At 37.7% G+C, this 21,841-nt stretch overlaps 1 protein-coding gene and 1 long non-coding RNA gene across 3 annotated transcripts in view; one reads left to right on the top strand and one right to left on the bottom strand.

Annotated features, from left to right (window-relative positions):
• Positions 1–21,841, top strand: part of TTC28 (tetratricopeptide repeat domain 28) — a 670,967-nt gene that overhangs the window by 282,051 nt on the left and 367,075 nt on the right. The window lies entirely within an intron of this gene.
• On the bottom strand, positions 14,342–20,947 carry LOC149449995 (uncharacterized). Its single transcript, XR_016315331.1, has 2 exons — positions 19,825–20,947; positions 14,342–16,038 (listed from the first exon to the last, which is right to left on the bottom strand). It is a non-coding gene; the product is annotated as an uncharacterized LOC149449995 (long non-coding RNA).

Here is a 21,841-nt window from a genome sequence, read left to right as displayed (position 1 = left end):
TTAATGGATGTTAAGGTACATGACAGCTGTCTCAAATCACTTCAGGTTATCTCTTTGACCACCACTAAGGTCTTCAGATAGATCCTGCTGTGAAAAATAATTGCCTGTTTCTACAAGCCCCCACATTAACTGCTCAGGCAGTAGACCCAGTTCCATCTCTTTGAAAGGAATGGTAAATTTCCTCTTAATTGGGTAAATATGATGATCAATACCATATATCATTTACACTACAGTGCTTAGCTATGGATGGCAATTTTCAATTACTCAGAGATCTGCTTTCATGGTACTGTGTCATTGAATAACCTGTTTTATATAGATGGTGAGGAATATAATAGTAAAATATACAGGTCTACGGACACAATGCCAGTAAAGGGTAAATTCAGCTGCCAGCTGATTTCTCTCATTGAAAACTGTTTGTATTTCATATGTTGCTTTAAAAGCTCTTTTCACAGCATCTCACTGTTTATACACCAAACAAACCTTGATGGATTAAGAGCATATACTAGTGCAAACATTGTCGGCTAGCTTTAGACAGAGCTCTCTGGAGAAGTACTTAAAAACTGAGTATTTGATAGATCCAGAAAAGTGCCTCCCTATGTAAGCTTATGATCTGATATGAAAGTAGTGTATGCTTTTGTTGCATTCTCATATCTCAGTTATAAAGTGTGTTGTATTTCTAAGTTTTATGAACTATTGCAAGTAAGTTGCCATTGTAACAAGAAAAAGTCAAACACGAGATCATTGATATGAGTTTGCAGGGTTCGTAAAAAGCAAGTTTACTCAACTTCCATTGATAAACTGATTTAAAATTTGCATTTGTGTTGGGAATAATTCAAAATCATTGCCCTTTCCTAGATTTTCAAAAATCAATGTGAAATATTATCAATCCTTCAGTTTCGGCAACACATAGAACTTCCTAAGGAATGCTACAGTATGTGGCTCACTCAGTTAAATGTGAAATGTAAACAGCAATCAGTCACAATGAACTGTCAATTACTGTACTGAGCTGCCCTCATACAACTAAAGTCCAATAAATCATGGGTTACAATACTTTTTCTACCATTATTTGCTATATTTTACTGAATTTGCTTGCGTAAATGTAAAGAAGACATACCTGCACAGTGAGACCCATTGATGATTGACTGAGGGAAACTGGGGGCTTTTGGGTCCCGTTGCTGACTGGCTTGGGGAAATTTGGGGGCTTCTAGGTCCCATTGCTGATTGGCTGAGGGAAACTGTAGCCTTCTGAGTCCCGTTGTTGATTGACTAAGAAAAAACAGGGTCTTCTGAATATCAGTGATACCTATGTTTTCCTAAACCATTAGCTGTACCTATATGGAAGAAAAATATATTTGAAATATATTTTAAAAATATTCTTTCCAAAAATATTCTTCCCAAATATATAGAAAAAAAATCTGAATATATTTAAAAAATATATATTTTTAAATATATTCTTCAGATTTTTTAAACATATAAAAAAGTAATTTTAACATACATTTTTACATATATTTGTAAATGCATTCCAAAAATGTAGATTTGTATTTTTAAAGACATACAGTATATTTGAAATGTATTTTGAAATTTTGTTTTTCATATATTTTGTAATAAAAACGCATTTCAAAATGCAGTGTGTGTGTGTGTGTGTATATATATATATATATATATATATATATATATATATATATATTGAATATGGCCAAAATTGTAGCATTTCAAATATATGGCAATACATTTGGGAAGAATATTTTTTAAATATATTTTAAATATATGTTTCTTCCATATGGGTATTTTTATTGAGAAAAGACTACATACATACTTCATATATGCAGATAAAGCACACTCAAACTTGATTTTCGTGTTTTTGAAAAGCAATGCTTACCTGTTGAACATACTGTATATTTCTATAGAAGCCCTGCACTTGTTTGACTAATTACACTTGTGATTGACTTGCCCATAGCATCATCCTACAGGAGCTAAGGCAGACTATTACAAGTATGTCAATGACTTTGCTGTGCAAGATAAAGATTATGGACAAGTCCTGTTAGAGATCCAGGGCAAAAAAAGATTAAACATCTCAATGACAATATCCTATGGTGGTTTCTTCAAGTCTGCTCCCTTAAGTGATGTCAGCTTGTGACTTCAGCAGAGGTGCTTAGTGTTTTCAGCACCCAACCGGTAATAAAGGGAAAGAAGCTGGGCTTCTCCCGTTGGCCTCTCTTTTAATTAATTTATCTTCTCTGCAGGCTGCAGCCAAGAGGGAGAATTAATGATTTAAAGATATGCAGACATGAGAATACTGTATAGCGCATAGCTAGCATCAGCTATCTTACAAGAGAGGTACACCATAATTTCTGGAAACGCGTGAGCAGTTATATCCCTTTAGTTTCCTGCATGTTCTGGGAGACCAGCCCAGATTCTGCTCAAGGAGGAGAATAATTTTTCCTGTAACCTGATGTAAAAATATGCTTTGCTCCTGTCATTAGTGAAAAAATGCATGACATGTATTCAGCTATGGACCATAGCTTCACTTAACATACTAATTTAACCTTTCACTAAGTAATGTCACACAGGAGGTGGAAGAGTTGACCCTTCATTATATAAACAAAGAAGACAGAGATTCATCAGTAAACAGTAGTAGAAAATGTGCAGCCTTGGCATTTTGAAAAGTTATAATCTGTTTTTTTGGTTCTCCAATCAGATTTAGAATATGAGAAAAGGCATTGATAGCAATACTATTATCCTTGGCAATTAGTCAAATATAATAATTTCGTAAGCATGTAGGCACATATACACACAGATATTTATTCAGCCTTTTTCTGTATAATAACCAAATTAACAAATGTAGCACTACCCCCATAGGGCTGCTTGATAATGCTTGTCCCCAGTGGTTGCCTTGACCTTGCAAGCCTCCCGACATCTCTAACACTCTGGGTTCAGACATATTTCAACAGTATGGAATAATATTGCAAGAGACACAATTATTTAGTAACACCTCAAAAGATTAGACCACAGAATGAATGTTTAGGGAGTACATCCCCAGTTAATGCATTAAAAGCAAAACACTGATAAAATGGAAATAACCAAATAGCAATGGTTAACAGATTATCCGGTCACAAATAGTATGTGGTAACAATGGCTGGGGGGAGATGCACACAAGTTTTTTACTTTATTGCAGAGAATGCATTACAAAATCTGTCTTTACAGCCATTTTAAAACAACAGTGCAAAAGCAATTTTTTAACAAAAATCAAAACCAGATATCTCTGGTCCTTGCAGGAGAAGGTTCAAGGTCTTAAGGCTAGGTTCGCACTAGCCTGCACACTGCAGGCTGGCTGCAGGTGTGAGAATTGATGTGATTCCTGCACCTGCAGCCAAACTGAGCTGATCTTGTGACATGCGTGAGGCTGCCATTCATTCTGAATAGCACCTCCATGCATCTCAGCCTGCATGGGTGCATAAACCGCAGAGAAACCGCATGGTCAAAAAGACTGTGCGGTTTCCCTGTGGCCATGTTTTTAAAAAGGTGCATGCAACTTTTTTATGTGGTTCACGCAGCACAGCAGCCCATTCAAATGAATAGACTGCCATGCTTGAGCAAACATGGGCCACGTGCTCCGCACTAGTGTGAACCAGGGGTAAAACTCACAGTAATATACCTTGGTGAAGGATTCTAGACTTCCATATGCATATGCACATCAGCATTGCATAAGTATTTTAAGTAAATGTGGTAAAGGGCAATTTTGCAACATAAGCTAAGATCTCCAGTACCTCCAAGGAAACTAACTTTAGTTAATGTCTGGAACAATATGTCTGTAATGGTTTTCATTTTCCAGGTCATGATATAGTTTGAAACATGGTCTGGAACAACTATATGTTCTTTAGCAGCCTTCTCCATCAGCTATTACATTACAGAATGAAAACTTTAAATGGGCATTTTCCAAACAGCTTAACAATTTGTGATATAATAAACGTTTAATACATTCAGATGAAGAGAAGAGTTCAAGATCCAGTACCAAGATGATAGAGTAATTGATCCAAAACTAATGGTAATCCTAACATAGGAAGACTCAAAGTGATTTGTGGAGGGAGACAGTGCTTTACACACAGACAGTTTTGGAGATGGTGGCAAATTGTCAGCTTGATAAATGGAAAGTTGGGATAAGCTGCCTATTTCAACTATGTGCGAGAACTACAAGTGATTATTCACAGAAGAAAACGTGCTGTCTCCATTAAAATAGCTCTGTGGTTTCTATATGTCTAGGATCTTACAGCTCTGGTACAGTCAGGGTTCTGCAGTAAAATTGTTTGTGCTCAATGCAACGGTTAAAAGCCTTCTTTAGTTTTGCTGTTATATTTGGTGGTGTGTTCAAGAGCAAAAAAGCTATTTAATACATTTTTAATAATTAAATAAAGAAGGGAAATCTCTGTTTGTATTCACTTGTACACTTAAAGTGGTTCTAAAGGCAAACTTTTTTTACTTTTTTTTATGCATAAAGATAAAAAACCTTCTGTGTTCTGCTCACCCCACAGCCCCCCTAATACTCACCCGAGCCCCCTCTCGATCCAGCGATGTGCACAAGAGCCTTGGCTATCCCGGGACTCCCTTTTCTCATTGGCTGAGACAGCAGTGAGAGTCGTTGGCTCCGACTGCTGTCAATCACAGCTAATGAGGAGAGACTGGGTGGCAGGGCCAAGCTGTAGCTTTATGTGACTGCTCTAGTTTTTAAAAATTTTCCCCAACGTACTTGTCTTTATATATGTATCTTAGTGCTGGCTTCTCCATAAAATACAGTAGGGACCACACTATACAAAGTGCCTTAATATATTTGCTATTTTATGCAGTTTAGGATGTCTGTGTTTGTAGAATCAGACACTACTTGGATTTCTCTTCCTGACTGAGTGCTGGGGAAAGTTTGTATTTAGAATGCAGTTAATGCTCACTTCCATTGTGAACCTCCTAAGCTTGTTCTAAAGTTGGCTATATACAGAGTGAGCACAAAAACTCTACTTGATTTCAAGTAGTTATAAAATCAAAACTTATTGGAGTATGTTTACAAATATGGTAATGGAAGATATATTAACTCAAAAAATTTATTTTTTTGTCCCACATAATCTCCATGCACGCCTCATACCACCAGAGGGTAGTGAAATCCAACATGCTGCTCATCCAACAGCAATGCAGCATTTTTTGCCGGAATCTCCAATCGTTAATGGAAAATGATGATATCCTGCTGTAAAAAGATCATTTTCAGTAATGAGGTGACCTTCCACTTAAGTGGAAAGGTCAACAGGCACAATGTAAGGATATGAGGGAGGGAGAATCCACATGCCACCCTGGAGGTTGAACATGACTTTACAAAAATGTATGTGTTTTGTGCTGTATCAGAGCGGACAGCCCATTTATGTATGAGGGACATAATATTACTGGCCAAAGTTACCAACCGATACCACATGAAACTTTGAGTTGATGCAACTGTAGCCACCAATGTGTAAGAATATTCCAGTAAAGTTACATTCTATATCTATTTGAAATCAACAACTGTTTTTGTGCTCACCCTATACAATACTATTAGGTTTTCAAATGAAAAATTTTGTATGAAAATTCTCTGTATGTTTGATGGCTAGACAACAGTTGTTCAAATTTCTTTCGCTTTTAACTTTCAATTTTGGAATGAATGGATAAATGAGAACCACATTCAATGTTAGAAATTTGTTAATTTGAGAAAAAAATTTCATCCTGCTCCTTCGAATTTTCTTGTCACTATGGTAAAAAAAACCATCAATTTGATCCCACTAACCATTAGAAAATTAACCAAGGTTCCTAAAATGAAACATTTCTAATGATTCTACTAGTGTTCATGCAACTTAAGTTGAGTGCAAAACCACTATTACAGTCTTTCTTTATGTTAGTGTTATGTCAGCTGTATTGTGTATTATTCACACTGACAATCCTTAGAATTTTTTGTTTTTGCAGCATTACAGAAATGTATGATGATTATAATAATATTCTGCTTTTGCTTTAAAACAATGGATGTCATGTTATCTAGAGTGTAGTCTTTACTTCTTGGAATATCTATATTAAAGAGTTGTCGTTCGATGAGCCATCCTGGCAGTAGCCATGCAAAACATCAAAATCAATTTGTGAAAGTTCACTTTGGCTACCCAATCATGCTTGATGAAAAAAAAAATTGGTATCTTTGCAAGTATATAATTGGTTGATTTTAGTAATATTTATTTCATTTATTTATTTATAGGTTTGGTGAACATTCACTTTACACTTAGAAAAGTCTCTATTCCTTGTGTAAGCCAAACCCAATGTACCTCTAAGCCCAACTGCTAGATAGTGATGACTGTATTTTACTTTGGCCCTCAACATCAAATTTTTGCCAAAAATGTATTGTCTTCTCCATATTGTTACACACACAGTGGGGACACTGATAGTCACACAGACAGTGCAGAAGTAGGGACGTTTTGTATCTGGAGGTGGTGGAACATGATGGGGATTCACTGACACTCGTTCCCCATCAGGTCCACTCTCCCCTTGGGATTCACAGCAGGCAGTGGGTGAATCCTTAGCCTGCTATTTGCCATAGAATCCTCCCACTGCCTGCTGTCAATTACAAGGAGAGAATGAACCTGATGGAGAACTAATGTGTCATCCCTCCATCAGGTTCCACCCATTACAGCATCACTAGTTGCTAGGGGGCTGCTGGGTGTGAACTTGACCGCATCCTTAACAACCAGTGACAGGGAGGGGGACTGGGGGCAAATATGTTGCTCTGCTACACTTCATACAGGGACTTCATGCACTTTGTGAATATGGTGTAGACAATTTTAGAGGCAAAAATATCTTTACTAGTTTTACGAAATGTCAAGAAGAGACAAAACCACTTTTAAGTATTGTCAGCCATGGACATGAGGCCTAATCACAGTCTGAGTATCACAGCGTCAAAGATAAAGTACCAGGTTAATACATAAATATAAAGAGACAAAGTAAACTAGACCCCAAGAATTGGTCTCAGGTTCCGAGCCCTCAAACACTACCCCAACTTCTAAATTAGGCTGGTGAACAATAGGTCTTCATTGTGATGATTAAATCAACTGCCTATATCAGCAAGATGTAGCGTGGCACAATAAAATAACAAAAGAGGAAACAGAAGAAAGGAAACTAGAGAGAGAGGAGCAATTACCAAGTGGGAGTAAAGTGGAAAAATAGAAAGAAAGATAAGAAAAAGGAAATAGAGTGTGAGCAAGTCTTGAGGACCAGAGCAGCTAGGAAAATGAGCTACCAATCAGAGGGTGATACCTAAACCAACCAGTTGTCAGGGCAAACATGGGAATTCAAGAAAGATGCCTCCTGTAAGTTGGGCTAGGCTGAAGCAACGCATCCGCAGTTTCTGGTGTTGATGATTTATAAGGGCCATAGTGCAAGAAAAGCATTGATAGGGAGTTATTGAATTCCCCCGCTTGTCTTTCTATTTTTTTCTCCTTATAGAAGCAAATAGCAGAGGAATATGATGGTAGACAAATCTTCAAATTTTGGGCAATGCACGGATTTTCATGGCAGTGAATTAGGTATAAAATCACCCACAGTACATGCTTGTTCATTATTTGCAGCTTGTTAAAAAAGAATTTTTTAAGAGAAATGTATACTGAGAGATGTATGTAGGCTGGCATTGTTGACGTCTTAAATATGGCAGTTGCCTGGCTGTCCCTGGCTTCAGGATCTTCAGAGTCACTGACCAGGAACAAGCATACAACCAATAAATCAGAACTTCTGCGCCTGGTCAGTATTTCCACTGGATTTGCATAACAGCCAGTCAAATATCACTTTTAGAATTACAGGTCAGCAGTGGGAGCCATGATATTTCTCAGAGCACAGATTTCCTTTAAGAGCCATTCTTACATGGTCTTATAATGAGATCCCTATTTGACATTTTTAGCTATTCAGGTTCATATTTACTAGATATTTTGAGTTCCTGTACATAAGTCCTACAAAATTCTCATTCTGCTATTTCCTCTTCCATATGTATTTTTGAGCAGTACTGAGAGAAAATAATTAGATTCCCATGATTCAATGGCTGAATGACAACACTGAACTGATGCACCTTTTTGCTACAATATAATGGTTCTGGTTGGCTGGCTGTTTCCTGCAACGTCCTGTAAATGCCTGACTAACTTATTTTGAGGCTGAACATGAACTAAGTCAGAATTCTCAGTCTAAGCAAGAGCCTGCAGTTAAAGAGGAGCTCCATCCTCCACACACACCTGCCCCCCCTTTTTAATCCTTTCTCATCTTTTTTGCAAGGTTATCTATGCACTCAACATGTCCAGCAAGCCCAACATTGTCCTGCAGATCTGCCGCTGCACGCCTGAACCCGCATCATAACTATTGTCCTTGATTACGTCAACAGGCACCAGCTTTCTCTTCTAGGTGCTGGCAGCCAGCCCCTGATTACAGTGCCTTGAAAAAGTATTCATACCCCTTGACATTTTCCACATTTTGTCATGTTACAGCCAAAAACATAAATGTATTTTATGTGATAGACTAACACAAAGTGGCACATAATTGTGAAGTGGAAGGAAAATGATAAATGGTTTTCAAATTTTTTCAAAAATAAATAACTGAAAAGTGTGGAGTGCATTTGTATTCAGTCCACCTACATGCAATTTAATCTCAGTATAAATATATCTGTTCTGTGAAGTCCTCAGAGGTTTGTTAGAGAACATTAGTGAACAAGCACCATCATGAAGGCCAAGGAACACACCAGACAGGTCAGGGATAAAGTTGTGGATAATTTTAGAGCAGGGTTAGGTTATTAAAAATATATCTCAAGCTTTGAACATTTCACAGAGCACTGTTCAATTCATGGAAAAATGGAAAGAGTATGGCACAACATGGCCGTCCACCTAAAGTGACAGGCCGGGCAAGGAGAGCATTAATCAGAGAAGTAGCCAAGAGGCCCATGGTAACTCTGGAGGAGCTTCAGAGATCCACAGCTCAGGTGGGAGAATCTGTCCACAGGACAACTATTAGTCGAGCACTCCACAAATCTGGCCTTTATGGAATAGTGCCAAGAAGAAAGCCATTGCTGAAAGCAAGACATAAGAAGTTCCGTTTGCAGTTTGTGAGAAGCCATGTGGGGGACACAGAAAACATGTGGAAGAAGGTGCTCTGGTCAGATGAGACCAAAATTGAACTTTTTGGCCTAAAAGCAAAATGATATGTGTGGCAGAAAACTAACACTGCACATCACCCTGACTACACCATCCCCACCGTGAAACACGGTGGTGGCAGCATTATGTTGTGGGGATGCTTTTCTTCAGCAGGGACAGGCAAGCTGTTCAGAGTTGATGGGAAGATGGATGGAGCCATATACAAAGCAATCTTAGAAGAAAACCTGTTAAAGTCTGCAAAAGACTTGAGATTGGGGCGGAGGTTCATCTTCCAGCAGGATGACAACCCTAAACATACAGCCAGAGCTACAATGGAATGGTTTAGAATATTCATGTGTTAGAATGGCCCAGTCAAAGTCCAGACCTAAATACAATTAAGAGTCTGTGGCAAGACTTGATAATTGCTGTTCACAGAAACTCTCCGTCCAATCTGACAGAGCTTGAGCTATTTTGTAAAGAAGAATGGGCAAAAATGTCACTCTCTAGATGTGCAAAGCTGGTAGAGACATACCCAAAAGACTTGCAGCTGTAGTTGCAGCAAAAGATGGTTCTACAAAGTATGGACTCAGGGGGGCCAAATACAAATGCACGCCACATTTTCAGATATTTATTTCTTTAAAAATTTTAAAACCATTTATAATTTTCCTTCCACTTCACAATTATGTGCCACTTTGTGTTGGCCTATCACATAACATCCCAATAAAATACATTTATGTTTTGGGCCATAACATGACAAAATGTGGAAAATTTCAAGGGGTATGAATACTTTTTCAAGGCACTGTATATGCCACATGGCATTGGTAACCCAAGAGGCTGCAGGCAGCTTGGGATGCATAATTTCTGCTTAGGTAAGAAAGGCAGAAGCACTGGCTTGGTACCTCAAAAAAAAGTTATTAAAAAAATTCAGAATAATCTCCAGTTCTGTGAAAGGAGGGAGAATAAACTAAAATATGCAAAGGACAAAAAGAGAGAGAAGGTCCACTTTTAGAAATATTCCTATATAAGAAAAAAAATTAACAACACTTTTCACAGTCAGGTATCAGCACACAAACACTCCCAAATTTACTTATTATATGGCTTAACATTACAAACTGAAAAATAATTAAAACCATGTACATTAGTGAATTTGCATCCCATCTTCTGTGAACCCCAATTAATGTATTAGACAAGATCTCTCCATTAAGTAGTAATCTATTAGTAAAGCAGTAAATTATTAAGGAATTTGAATGCCATATTTTTTGTAAAAAAAATCATGTTTTGCCAGACAGTGTGTAGGCTTTATTTATGTATTAGCTTGTGACATTTAAGAAATTATGCTGCCTAATAACACTGTCTAGATTAAGCCTGGCACTCATAGCCTAGCAGATACACAAGAGGCACATTTTGATGTATTTTTTTCATTAACTTGCAAGTACAAAGGTAGATTTGTCAGGATCACAGAGGTCCCTAGTGTTGACAGTAGTACGATTCAGTCCCAGAAGTGGTGTCACTGAGATAATGGCTAAACAAGGTAAAAAATGAGGTCTGCTGAAATGAATTGCTTTAGGAGCCACTTGGTAGTAACATAATGTCACCTGGTTCTTTATATTCATATATTCTCTGGCTTATCTGCAGTGCTGAGTTGGTGATGCACGTATATAGATTTTGGTCACTGGTGCCACGACCCTTTCAGTAATCATTTGCCCAGCATTCATTTTGCCAAAGTGGTCATAGCAGTAGGTTGATGATTCAGTGCTAACAAGTTTTCCAAAGTATTGAAAGTCTGACCTTAATCACAGAATTCTTCATGTACTGTAGTATACTTTAATGTAGGAAAAATCACAAATGGCATGAGTTGGGAGTTTGAAGTCACAGTGGTAATCTGCAACGTGTCTGTCAGTTGCTATTTCATCATTAGTAAGTAAAGATTTGCCTCTGTTCCCTCAGCATAAAGGCAGAAATACTGTACTCATTAATACTGTTTTAACTTGCCCTTTTAAAATTACTCCCAAGCAGTAAATCATAGTACAGACCTATTTGGTACCTGAGTCCAGTAAAGCATAGTTATGTAGCACTACCCCCTTAGGAGTCGCCGAAGTCTTGGGTCCCCCTATAGTCCTGCACAGTCAGGCAACACGCACTTCCTTCACTCAGATTTGCATCCAGGAGACAGTAACCAGTTCTTGAGCTTTGTTTTGAAGTTTTATTAGGGGAATTAGAACTTGGATGGGGTAAGGGCTGTATGGGATGCCCAAGGGAAATGGCAACAGAGAACAAACTCCTTAGCAACTATGTACAAGTCTTGACAGCAAAAAGTCTCGTTTGGAGAGCTAGTCAGCTTCTCCTGTTCTACCACCCCAGACCCCAGATGAATCCAAGGGCAGCACAGTAGCTAAATGGTTAGCACTTCCGCCTGGCAGTACTAGGTCGTTGGTTCGAATCCCAACCACGGCACCACCTGCCTGGAGTTTGCATGTTCTCCCTGTGCCTGCGTAGGTTTCCTATGGGTACTCCGGTTTCCTCCCACACTCTAAAAGACATGCTGGTAGGCAAGTTGGCTCCTGTCTAAATTGGCCCTAGTAAGTGTATGAATGAATGTGAGTTAGGGACCTTAGATTGTACGCTCCTTGAGGGTTAGGGACTGATGTGAATGTACAATATATATGTAAAAGCACTGTGTAAATTGACGACGCTATATAAGTACCTGAAATAAATAAATAAATAAAATCCTATGCTCATCCAGCTGTACTTGGTGATTCCCTGGGCAGGGGATCCAGTGCCTGCCCTTGCAGTGTGAACAGTCCTGGCATAAAGGGGTCATCCAGTTTCCCACCAGAGTGCCTCCTTCCTATACTCACTCAGTCCTTCTCCTGTGCTGCTTGTGGCTGATAGCAGGCCTGTTGGCTGGGCCGTTCCTTCCCGGCTGCATAGGTGGTCCTCTCATTGGGGTCCTGAGCTTTCCTTCCTCTGCCTGTAGGTGAGCTCCTCTCCATCTGCCCCTCCTCCACCCCCAGGCTCCTGCTCTGCAGTCTCACTTTTCCATCTTCCACCCAAACTCTACAGGTTCTCTCACTTTTAAGAGCTGTCCTGGCTCCATGATAAGCCTCCTGTTGGGGATGGGCCAGGATCCCTCAAAAGTGCAGATCAGCCACCCCTTACCTCCACTCACTGCTTCTAGATCTTTCTCCAAAGTGGGGGAAGTCTAAGAGAACTGGTCTGCAGAACCTCTCAGCCCCTGACCACAATTTGTCCTCTCTGACTATCACATCTGTCCCCCAAAAACATGTTAGCCTTTTTCTGCAATGAGCCGACTGTATCATTCAACTTTTTGTTAGATGCTCTCATCAGACTGTATGTGAAGGTAATCATTTCGGAGCAGCTACTGTGACCCTATTTTTGAAAGAGTTGAAAGAGTCATGCTAATCCTTGCTTTTTATTAAGTTAGTCTTTGACCTGGAAAAAGCATGCAGCCAGTGAAATGTCAACACATTTGAGGTGCACATGTTTATTCAATGTCAGTGACTTTCTAAGGTTCAGTTCACACTACTGCGACCTGAAAATCATGTGACTTATGGTGAAACATTGGCAGGGCGACTTCCTGGTGATTTGCTGGTGACTTGATGCAACTTGAGTGCGACTTTGTTGTGACTTGATGTGTGACTTTCATGCCATGTGGATTTGCCTGGGTAATATTCCTGTAATGTTGGATCCAAATCACCTAATTATCTCCACTGAAACTGCTTTACTAAAATTCACTAATGATCTACTAACTGCTAAAACCAATGGCCACTACTCCATACTCTTACTACTTGACCTCTCCGCGGCTTTTCATACTGTTGACCATCCCCTCCTCCTCAAAAAACTCCACTCTCTTGGCCTCCGAGACTCTGCTCTCTCCTGGTTATCCTCCTACCTATCGCAGTGCTCCTTCAGCGTTACCTATAACTCTGGCTCCTCCTCTCCACTCGCTCTTTCTGTAGGGGTCCCTCAAGGTTCTGTCCTTGGACCCTTACTATTCTCCATCTACACCTCCTCCCTTGGTCACTTGATAAACTCCCATGGCTTTAAGTACCATCTCTATGCTGATGACTCACAAATCTATCTTTCTACTCCTCACCTCACCCCTTTAGTCTCCTCTTGCCTTACTAACCTACTAAGTGACATATTGGCATGGATGTCACTCCACTTCCTAAAACTCAATCTTTACAGAACTGAGCTCTTAGTATTCCCTCCAGCCCATGACTCCTCCCCTGACTTCTCCATCAAGATCAATAACACAACCATCAGTTCCTCCCGTCATGCCAGGGTGCTAGGTGTAATCCTAGACTCCCATCTGTCCTTTCAGCCCCAAATCCAATCGCTGTCCAAATCTTGTAGACTTCACCTCCGCAACATCTCCAAGATACGCCCGTTCTTAACCTCGGAAACTACTAAGCAACTTATTCACTCCCTGGTTATCACTTGCCTTGACTATTGTAGCTCCCTCCTCATTGGCCTACCTTATCGCAGGCTATCCCCTCTTCAGTCCATCATGAATGCTGCTGCCAGACTCATCCACCTTACTAACCGTTCCGTATTTGCCACCCCTCTCTGCCAATCCCTCCACTGGCTTCCCATTGCCCAACGAATAAAAGTCAAAACCTTAACAATAACATATAAAGCCATTTATAACTCTGCCCCAAATTACATCACCAATCTTGTCTCCAAATATCACCTAAACCGTCCTCTCCGCTCCTCGCACGACCTCCTGCTCTCTAGCTCCCTTGTCTCCTCCTCCCATGCTCGTCTCCAGGACTTCTCCAGAGCTTCCCCCATCCTCTGGAATTCTCTACCCCAATTTATCAGACTATTGCCTACTCTGCTCACTTTTAGGCGATCTCTGAAAACCTATTTCTTCAGGGAAGCCTATCCTGCCCTCAGCTAATAATGAAATATTCGACTCCTCCTACCAGTCCACCCCCCACAGTTACTACCTTTTGTACCACTAGCCTCTCCCTCCTAGATTGTAAGCTCCAAGGAGCAGGGCCCTCCTAACCCTCCTGTATTGAACTGTATTGTTGCTGTATTGTCTCCCGTTATATTGTAAAGTGCTGAGCAAACTGTTAACGCTATATGTTAGATTTTTAGACACATATAATACTGCTTCTAGTGTCTTGAGGCGATTATGAATGAAAGAGCCATTGTAATAAAAAATGAAGTGTGATTTTATTCTATCACACAATGGTGTCAAATAAACAATGTAAAGCGTATTATGAACAGTTCCATCTAGATGAAACTACTGTAAAACTGACAAGTGAAAGTTCAAAGAAAAAGTCACCATTATCTGTCATGGCTGTTCTTGCCATGTGCGATTCTCATGTCCTTGTCCAACTCAAAGTCCGAGAGAGAAGGCGGAAGTGACGTTAATGATGATCTCTTGTCTTGCAGCACCTGTTGCAGCTTCTCAGACGTGTGTTTGCAAGAGTCATGTTGCTTGTGTGTATCAGAGAGAGTGTGTGAGCGTGAGTGTGTGTGTCCCTTGTCCGTTCCGATGGTCTTTTATGAGGCAAATGTACGTCATAGTTAGTGATCATAATACCTTCTATGGAAAGTATTACTGCTTAGCAAAGCCAATTCATAAAAGGGAAAGATGCTATACATATGATGTTTGATGGACAGGAACATATGTATGCTGATGTACCAATGATGTAACCCTTAGCTATATATTTAAAAGATAGTATAGCTTAAGAACATATCAATGTATAATCACTAAACTATATATGTATCAGTGTTAGAGACGTATACTAAATATACACAGAAAATACGTAATGTAATAGTAAGTCACTTCTAATAACCTTGACATAACTACCAAATACTTTTAACCAACTATCTCTAAATATAGTCTACTCAACTTTCAACTGGTATATACTATTTCAGCTTAACTTGTATATCTTTTGGTCTCAGCTATAATTGAAGAATAGTAAATACTACCATTTGTCACAGACCACTTACATATATTAATATTAATTATGACTAATCATAAAAACCAAATATTTTGCAAACTTGCCATTAATATAAGTGCCGAATCATAATTTAGATTTAACATGTCCCCCTTATTATGATTAGTTCAAAATTAATGCCAAATCAATGCACACTTCATTCATGTCCCATACACACCGTCTTATACCAAATGATCGTACATATTCCTCATAACTGGACCAATCAAAAATAACTTTCCTTCAAAACTCTATACCTAATCTTTCAGTTTCTCTTCCTAAAAATTCTTAATCATAATGTTAATTGATATATGATAATATAGTAATAATAATAATAAAAATAAAAATAATAATTAATGTATTATATTTCCATATTTGTATAATATTTTAAGGTTCCGGAAATATACTTTCCATTCTAAAATGTGTCATACGTTTATATTGCTCCTATAAGAGTAATATGTTTCTTGTATCTTTTAACAAAAGATATTCTAATAACTGGAATAACTCTATGAAGTTTTAACCAAAAAATATTCCGTATATGAATATGTAAAAAATAAAAAATAATAATAATAATAATATCCCAATATGGATGTAAGTATCGGAATAAAAGGATCATTACAATGTATATGTGACCTATAACAATATTTTCAATAATAAATTGTTTTATCACTAATAAATAGATTTCCTCTTGATGAATCTTTTCTTCATGCAATGTCTATAAAATATCTTCGTTAAGTTCTGTAAAGTAGAAACATCTTTGTTGAACGCAATAAATCAGTCACAAGTGTGAAGTATTAAGCTCTTGTTCAATCTTCTTCCATATGAAGAACTCTTCTTTAACGTTCAAATTCCTTCACGTTGGCTTGTAGGAGATTGTTACGCTTCATATTTGATTTTAGATGTCATTTCTGTAAAGAAATGCAGTATCATTACTTTGGCACAAACATTGCATTATTCTTGCACCTATTTGAACAAATATGAAAGATTATGGAACAATCAGTGTATGAGTTTGAAACACATATTGTGAAGTATCATTACTTCCTATTTCCTTTTACAGAAAACTTCTATATATCAATCAAAATACTGTCCTAATCCTGTCTGAAATGACCTAAACTAGAATACAAAAGTAGTGTGTTATTTAGGTATGACAGGACGCAATATTTCATCATAGGTCATGACCGCAAAACCCTGTTTTATTAAACAAAGAAAGGTTTTGTATCACCCCAGAGATGACAAAGGTTTATGCCTTTGTTCTCATCCCTACAATATTAGAAATATGCGTAGCTGTTTTCTGTGCTGATGTCATTATTCTGGTGTTAGAGTGTTCTTCAATAATACATGTGTTGCTGTGAATGTGAGGTAGAGACTTGTCTGATACAGCTGTACCTATCACAATGTGTTTGGCTAACAGTGCTCTTATCCACTGAGGATACTTTTCACGGCATTCTCTGAATGTATCTTCCTCAAGAATTCTTCTTAGTGAACTGTCAGGAGACTGTAATATGATACTATGTGACTTTACTGTGCTTTGTGAAGCTTTGATTGCATAAAAGAAACTCAACAGTTGTTGTGCCTCTGATGTAAAAGTTCTTTCCAATAGTGATAAATTTCTGGAGAAGTAACTAATTAGTCTCTCATTACCTTCTTTTAATTGAGACAAAGTTATTGAAATTGCATTATCAGATACATGAGTTTTCACAACAAAAGGAGCATTGGAACAAACCTCAATAGTACCTAATGCTGGCGCATTCTGCAAATCCTTTTTCAACACTTTTAAAGCATTATTCTCATTTGGACCCCATTGGTCAACTAAGTTATTTTTACTCTTCAAAAGATGATATAATGGCTTAACTTTCTCTGCGAAACCATGTATAAACTCTTTGCAATGATTTATGTTTTTCAAAAATTGTTGCAATGCTTTATGTGTTGTAGGAACTGGAATGGCAGTGATAGCTCTGACTGTTTCCTGCAATAATTGTCTCTTTCCTTGACTAATCTGCATGTGAAAGCATTTCACCTGACTTTTCATCAGCTGAATCCTTTCTGGGTTTAATTTAAGACCTGCATCCTGTAACAACATAAATAGCTCAGACAAAAGAGTAATATGTTCGTTAACATTCTGCGTACTTAGCATAATTGTATTTACATGCTGAAAAATGCATTCTGGCCTTGAAAATTGTGATAGAATTTTTTCTATGGACTCATGGACTATACCATCACTGATGTCTAAACCAGCTACTAATCGAGTGAATGCATAGGTCTCTTTCTGAAACTTAAAAGCTAGCTTGTATTGACAACTTTTAGCTATGGGGATCGAAAAATGACTGTTATCGATTTCCAAAACAGAAAACACTTTGGATTCGGCCTTTAAATGTAACTTGATATTAGAATGATCAGGAACAACTGCTTTGTTATTTGTGATATGTTTATTCAGTGTCCTGAAATCAACTGACAAAGAATATGAATTGTCAGCATTTTTGATAGGCCAAATACAGTTATTTACCACTGATTGTGTATTCTTTAAAATCCCAAGTTGTACAAACTCTTGAATAATGGCAGAAAGTGGTCCTATTGATTCTTGTGGTAACTCATACTGATTTAGGGGTATAGGATCCTTTCCCTCAATATTCAATTCTGTATCTTTCAAAGTTCCTATGTCATTTTTAAATTTTGACCACAAACTTGGAAAACGTTGTACCACTTCTTGTAAAGCATAATTACCATCAATATCAGGCCATTTTTGTGCTGTAAACATTTTAGAGTTGAAACCAACATCACTGTATATAGAAGGATCCATTAACATTGATTTGGGCCTAGAAGGGTTCCTCCAAATAACTTTCGTCATAATATCAATAATCCACTTTTGCTTATTGATAAAATCAATGCCAAGAATATTCTCGGTGGCATTACTATACCAAATATCAATGTTAGTTTTCACTAGCCCAGGTATTTCAAATGTTACATTGGGCACCTGTCTAGCAGTGGAATGACCTGTATTATTAAAACCTTTTATTTTACACATGGGTGAATTTGGTTTCACAGGTACGTTTTCTCTGGTCAGATTAATCTCAGATCCGCTGTCAATTAGGAATTTGATCTTTTTACCATTTAGTAATCCGTCTATAAAAGGCCTTCCATTGTCATCCAATACAATTGGAGCGACAAATTCTAACGATATCGGGGATGAGTGTGGACGTGATTCTATTTTTGGAACTGGTAATAAACCATTTCTGTCAGTGACAGCCCTTCTCACCATGTTGTCAGAACAGTTGTTTCTAGTCAAAGTATGAATTTGTTTAACTGTTGAAGCAGAAGGCAATTCAGTTAAATTTTTATCATTACACAGCACAGAAGGTTGTACAAAAGCTGCATTTTCACTTTTTATCTCCATATTCTTTATTTGTGCTTCAAATTTAAACTTCCAACAATGGCGTCTGATATGACCTTGTTTATGACAGTGAAAGCATGTGGTATGCTCTTTATGACTCGCTTGCTTGCATCTGTCGTTGTCATTCTTACTGGGACCTGTAGTTCCTGGCATAACTGTAATCTGACTGTTTTTGTCACTTTGAAGCGCAGCTACCTCATAAGTGATATTGTTATTTTTCAATTTTCTTCGAATTTTATCAATGAAACTTACTATGTCATTCAAATTTTGTTTTTCCTCTGCTATGACAATGGTTACTGGGTCTAAATACGTGAATTTCTTTACAAAAGCTTTGATCATAGCTGAGTCTTCCTCATTTTCTACTCCAAATATAATTTTATATGCTTTGGAAAACTTATTCTTAAATTCAAAAGGGTCTTCGTCAGCAGTGGTCTGAAGTAATTCTAGCATTTCTACAGAAGGTACGTCTTCACCTGTTGAACATAACAGCAATTGTCGCAGTCTGTCTGTCGCGTCATTATGTTTTTTCTGATCTTTATCGTTAACAACAGAATTTTTAATGCGAGACATAAATTTAATTGGTAGCCACATCGGAAATAAATAATTTATGTCATGATCTGAAATCTGATGGCATTTGACATGCATTTCATATATTTCCATGTTGCTATAAATATCTTTATCTGGATCATAAGCAGGGATGTCTTTTAAAACTTTCATTAATTGATTATGTATTTGCAACTTAAGTTTTGCAGTTTTACATAACAATTCTTTATGTTTAATTTGTGTTTCGTCATCAGAGTCAATATCCGAACTTTCAGAGATAGCGGACAGGCGTGGCTCTGGTTTTGAATCACTCTGTTTGTCATCTGTGTTTATCATGGCAACCTGTTTACTGTCATTCTGCAGTCTTAACAAAAGATTTGTCTTTGAGTCAATTTGTTTCTCAAGATTTTCTATGTAATTACAGAAAATGTCACAGTTTGGGCAACTAGGAGCATCTTGAGACAAATTTTCATGCTGTACAGTGCTACATTTTGTCTGTTTTAATGTACAAGCTTTTTTAACAGATAAATCAACATTCAAAATCATTTTGTTGAATATTCTTACTAAATTTAAGATGTTAGATATCTTCTTACGCTGTCTGTGCACAGTAAATTTAGATTTATCTATCTGAATATTGGCCTGTAAACATTCGTTATACATATAGTGCCATAGCTGACTGTCTTCAGGATATAAAGAAACATCTTTAAATTCTAACTTGCTTTCATTAACTAAGTCATCAATAAATTCCATAATTGTTACTCACCGTAATCAGAAGATTTTCTCGTTTGACCCGGCTCAATCACTGGAATTCTCGTCCAAGTCTGTTTTAATCGCCTGTTCTGCTAGGTACTTTTCACCGTGTTTTTCCCAAAACTTGACAATCACAGAATCGTGCGTTTTTCCCCCTTAACAAGGTATGGGAAAAACCGTAGAAAAAACGTTCGGCGGTGGCTGGCTCACCAAAATGTTAGATTTTTAGACACATATAATACTGCTTCTAGTGTCTTGAGGCGATTATGAATGAAAGAGCCATTGTAATAAAAAATGAAGTGTGATTTTATTCTATCACACAATGGTGTCAAATAAACAATGTAAAGCGTATTATGAACAGTTCCATCTAGATGAAACTACTGTAAAACTGACAAGTGAAAGTTCAAAGAAAAAGTCACCATTATCTGTCATGGCTGTTCTTGCCATGTGCGATTCTCATGTCCTTGTCCAACTCAAAGTCCGAGAGAGAAGGCGGAAGTGACGTTAATGATGATCTCTTGTCTTGCAGCACCTGTTGCAGCTTCTCAGACGTGTGTTTGCAAGAGTCATGTTGCTTGTGTGTATCAGAGAGAGTGTGTGAGCGTGAGTGTGTGTGTCCCTTGTCCGTTCCGATGGTCTTTTATGAGGCAAATGTACGTCATAGTTAGTGATCATAATACCTTCTATGGAAAGTATTACTGCTTAGCAAAGCCAATTCATAAAAGGGAAAGATGCTATACATATGATGTTTGATGGACAGGAACATATGTATGCTGATGTACCAATGATGTAACCCTTAGCTATATATTTAAAAGATAGTATAGCTTAAGAACATATCAATGTATAATCACTAAACTATATATGTATCAGTGTTAGAGACGTATACTAAATATACACAGAAAATACGTAATGTAATAGTAAGTCACTTCTAATAACCTTGACATAACTACCAAATACTTTTAACCAACTATCTCTAAATATAGTCTACTCAACTTTCAACTGGTATATACTATTTCAGCTTAACTTGTATATCTTTTGGTCTCAGCTATAATTGAAGAATAGTAAATACTACCATTTGTCACAGACCACTTACATATATTAATATTAATTATGACTAATCATAAAAACCAAATATTTTGCAAACTTGCCATTAATATAAGTGCCGAATCATAATTTAGATTTAACACTATATAAATCCTGTATAATAATATTTATAGATGAAGATCTGATTTGGAGGCGACTTCCATTAAAGTCTATAGATGCAAGTCAGACAGAAGTCACCTTGAAGTAGCACAGGAACCTTTTCTAAAGTCGGGGCAACTTCAGTAGTACCAATTAGGACAGCTTTCCTTGACTATCATGGGATTTCACATGTCATGCTACATGCTGTCTCACAAGTCGGATCCCAAGTCGTGGCTGTGTGAACCAAGCCTAAGTAGTGAAGCAAGGATCAGCATTCACCTTTAAAAACCAGTCAACATTAGCGGACCTAATATTACTTTCCCGGCGTCTTATTTCAGTGTTTCTTTCCAGGCTTCTTATTTCAATATTTCTTCCCAGGCTTCTTTGAATGCCAAGATGAAGGTAGGGGTTTAGAATTACTACTTGCAGAGTCTATGTATGTATTCTTTGAGAAATGAAATTATTGTGTGCTCAGTGGCAGTATTTATTTGTCTGTGAATAGAAGGTATTCAGCAGCAGGATATATGGTTGGCATTTCATTCTTCAAAAGTGCACATGTAATTTTGCAGACTACAACAGACTGTGAATGAAATAGGTAGGAAAGTCTGGTATTGCCATTCTAGGAATAGCTAAAGTGTTACTAAACCCACAACAGTAAAATCAGTTTGTATATGCAGTAAAGCATGCTTGTTATACTCACTGTGGAACCTAAGGGGTTAATCCTCTGCATTGTGATCCTGTCTTCTCTGATCCTCTCCTTCTTCTACTGTCCCAAATCCATCTGCTGATCATACAGAGCTCTAGAAGTCACTCTGCACATGCACAGTTTAGTGTGTATTGCAAGAGTT

The sequence above is a fragment of the Staurois parvus genome, unplaced genomic scaffold (genome assembly GCF_062004578.1).
Source record: "Staurois parvus isolate SC_StPar_1 unplaced genomic scaffold, SC_StPar_1.0 ptg000589l, whole genome shotgun sequence".
In the NCBI taxonomy this organism is placed as follows: domain Eukaryota; kingdom Metazoa; phylum Chordata; class Amphibia; order Anura; family Ranidae; genus Staurois; species Staurois parvus.
The sequence above is the reverse complement of the archived record's forward strand: the minus strand, read 5'-3'. Positions and strand labels throughout refer to the sequence as shown.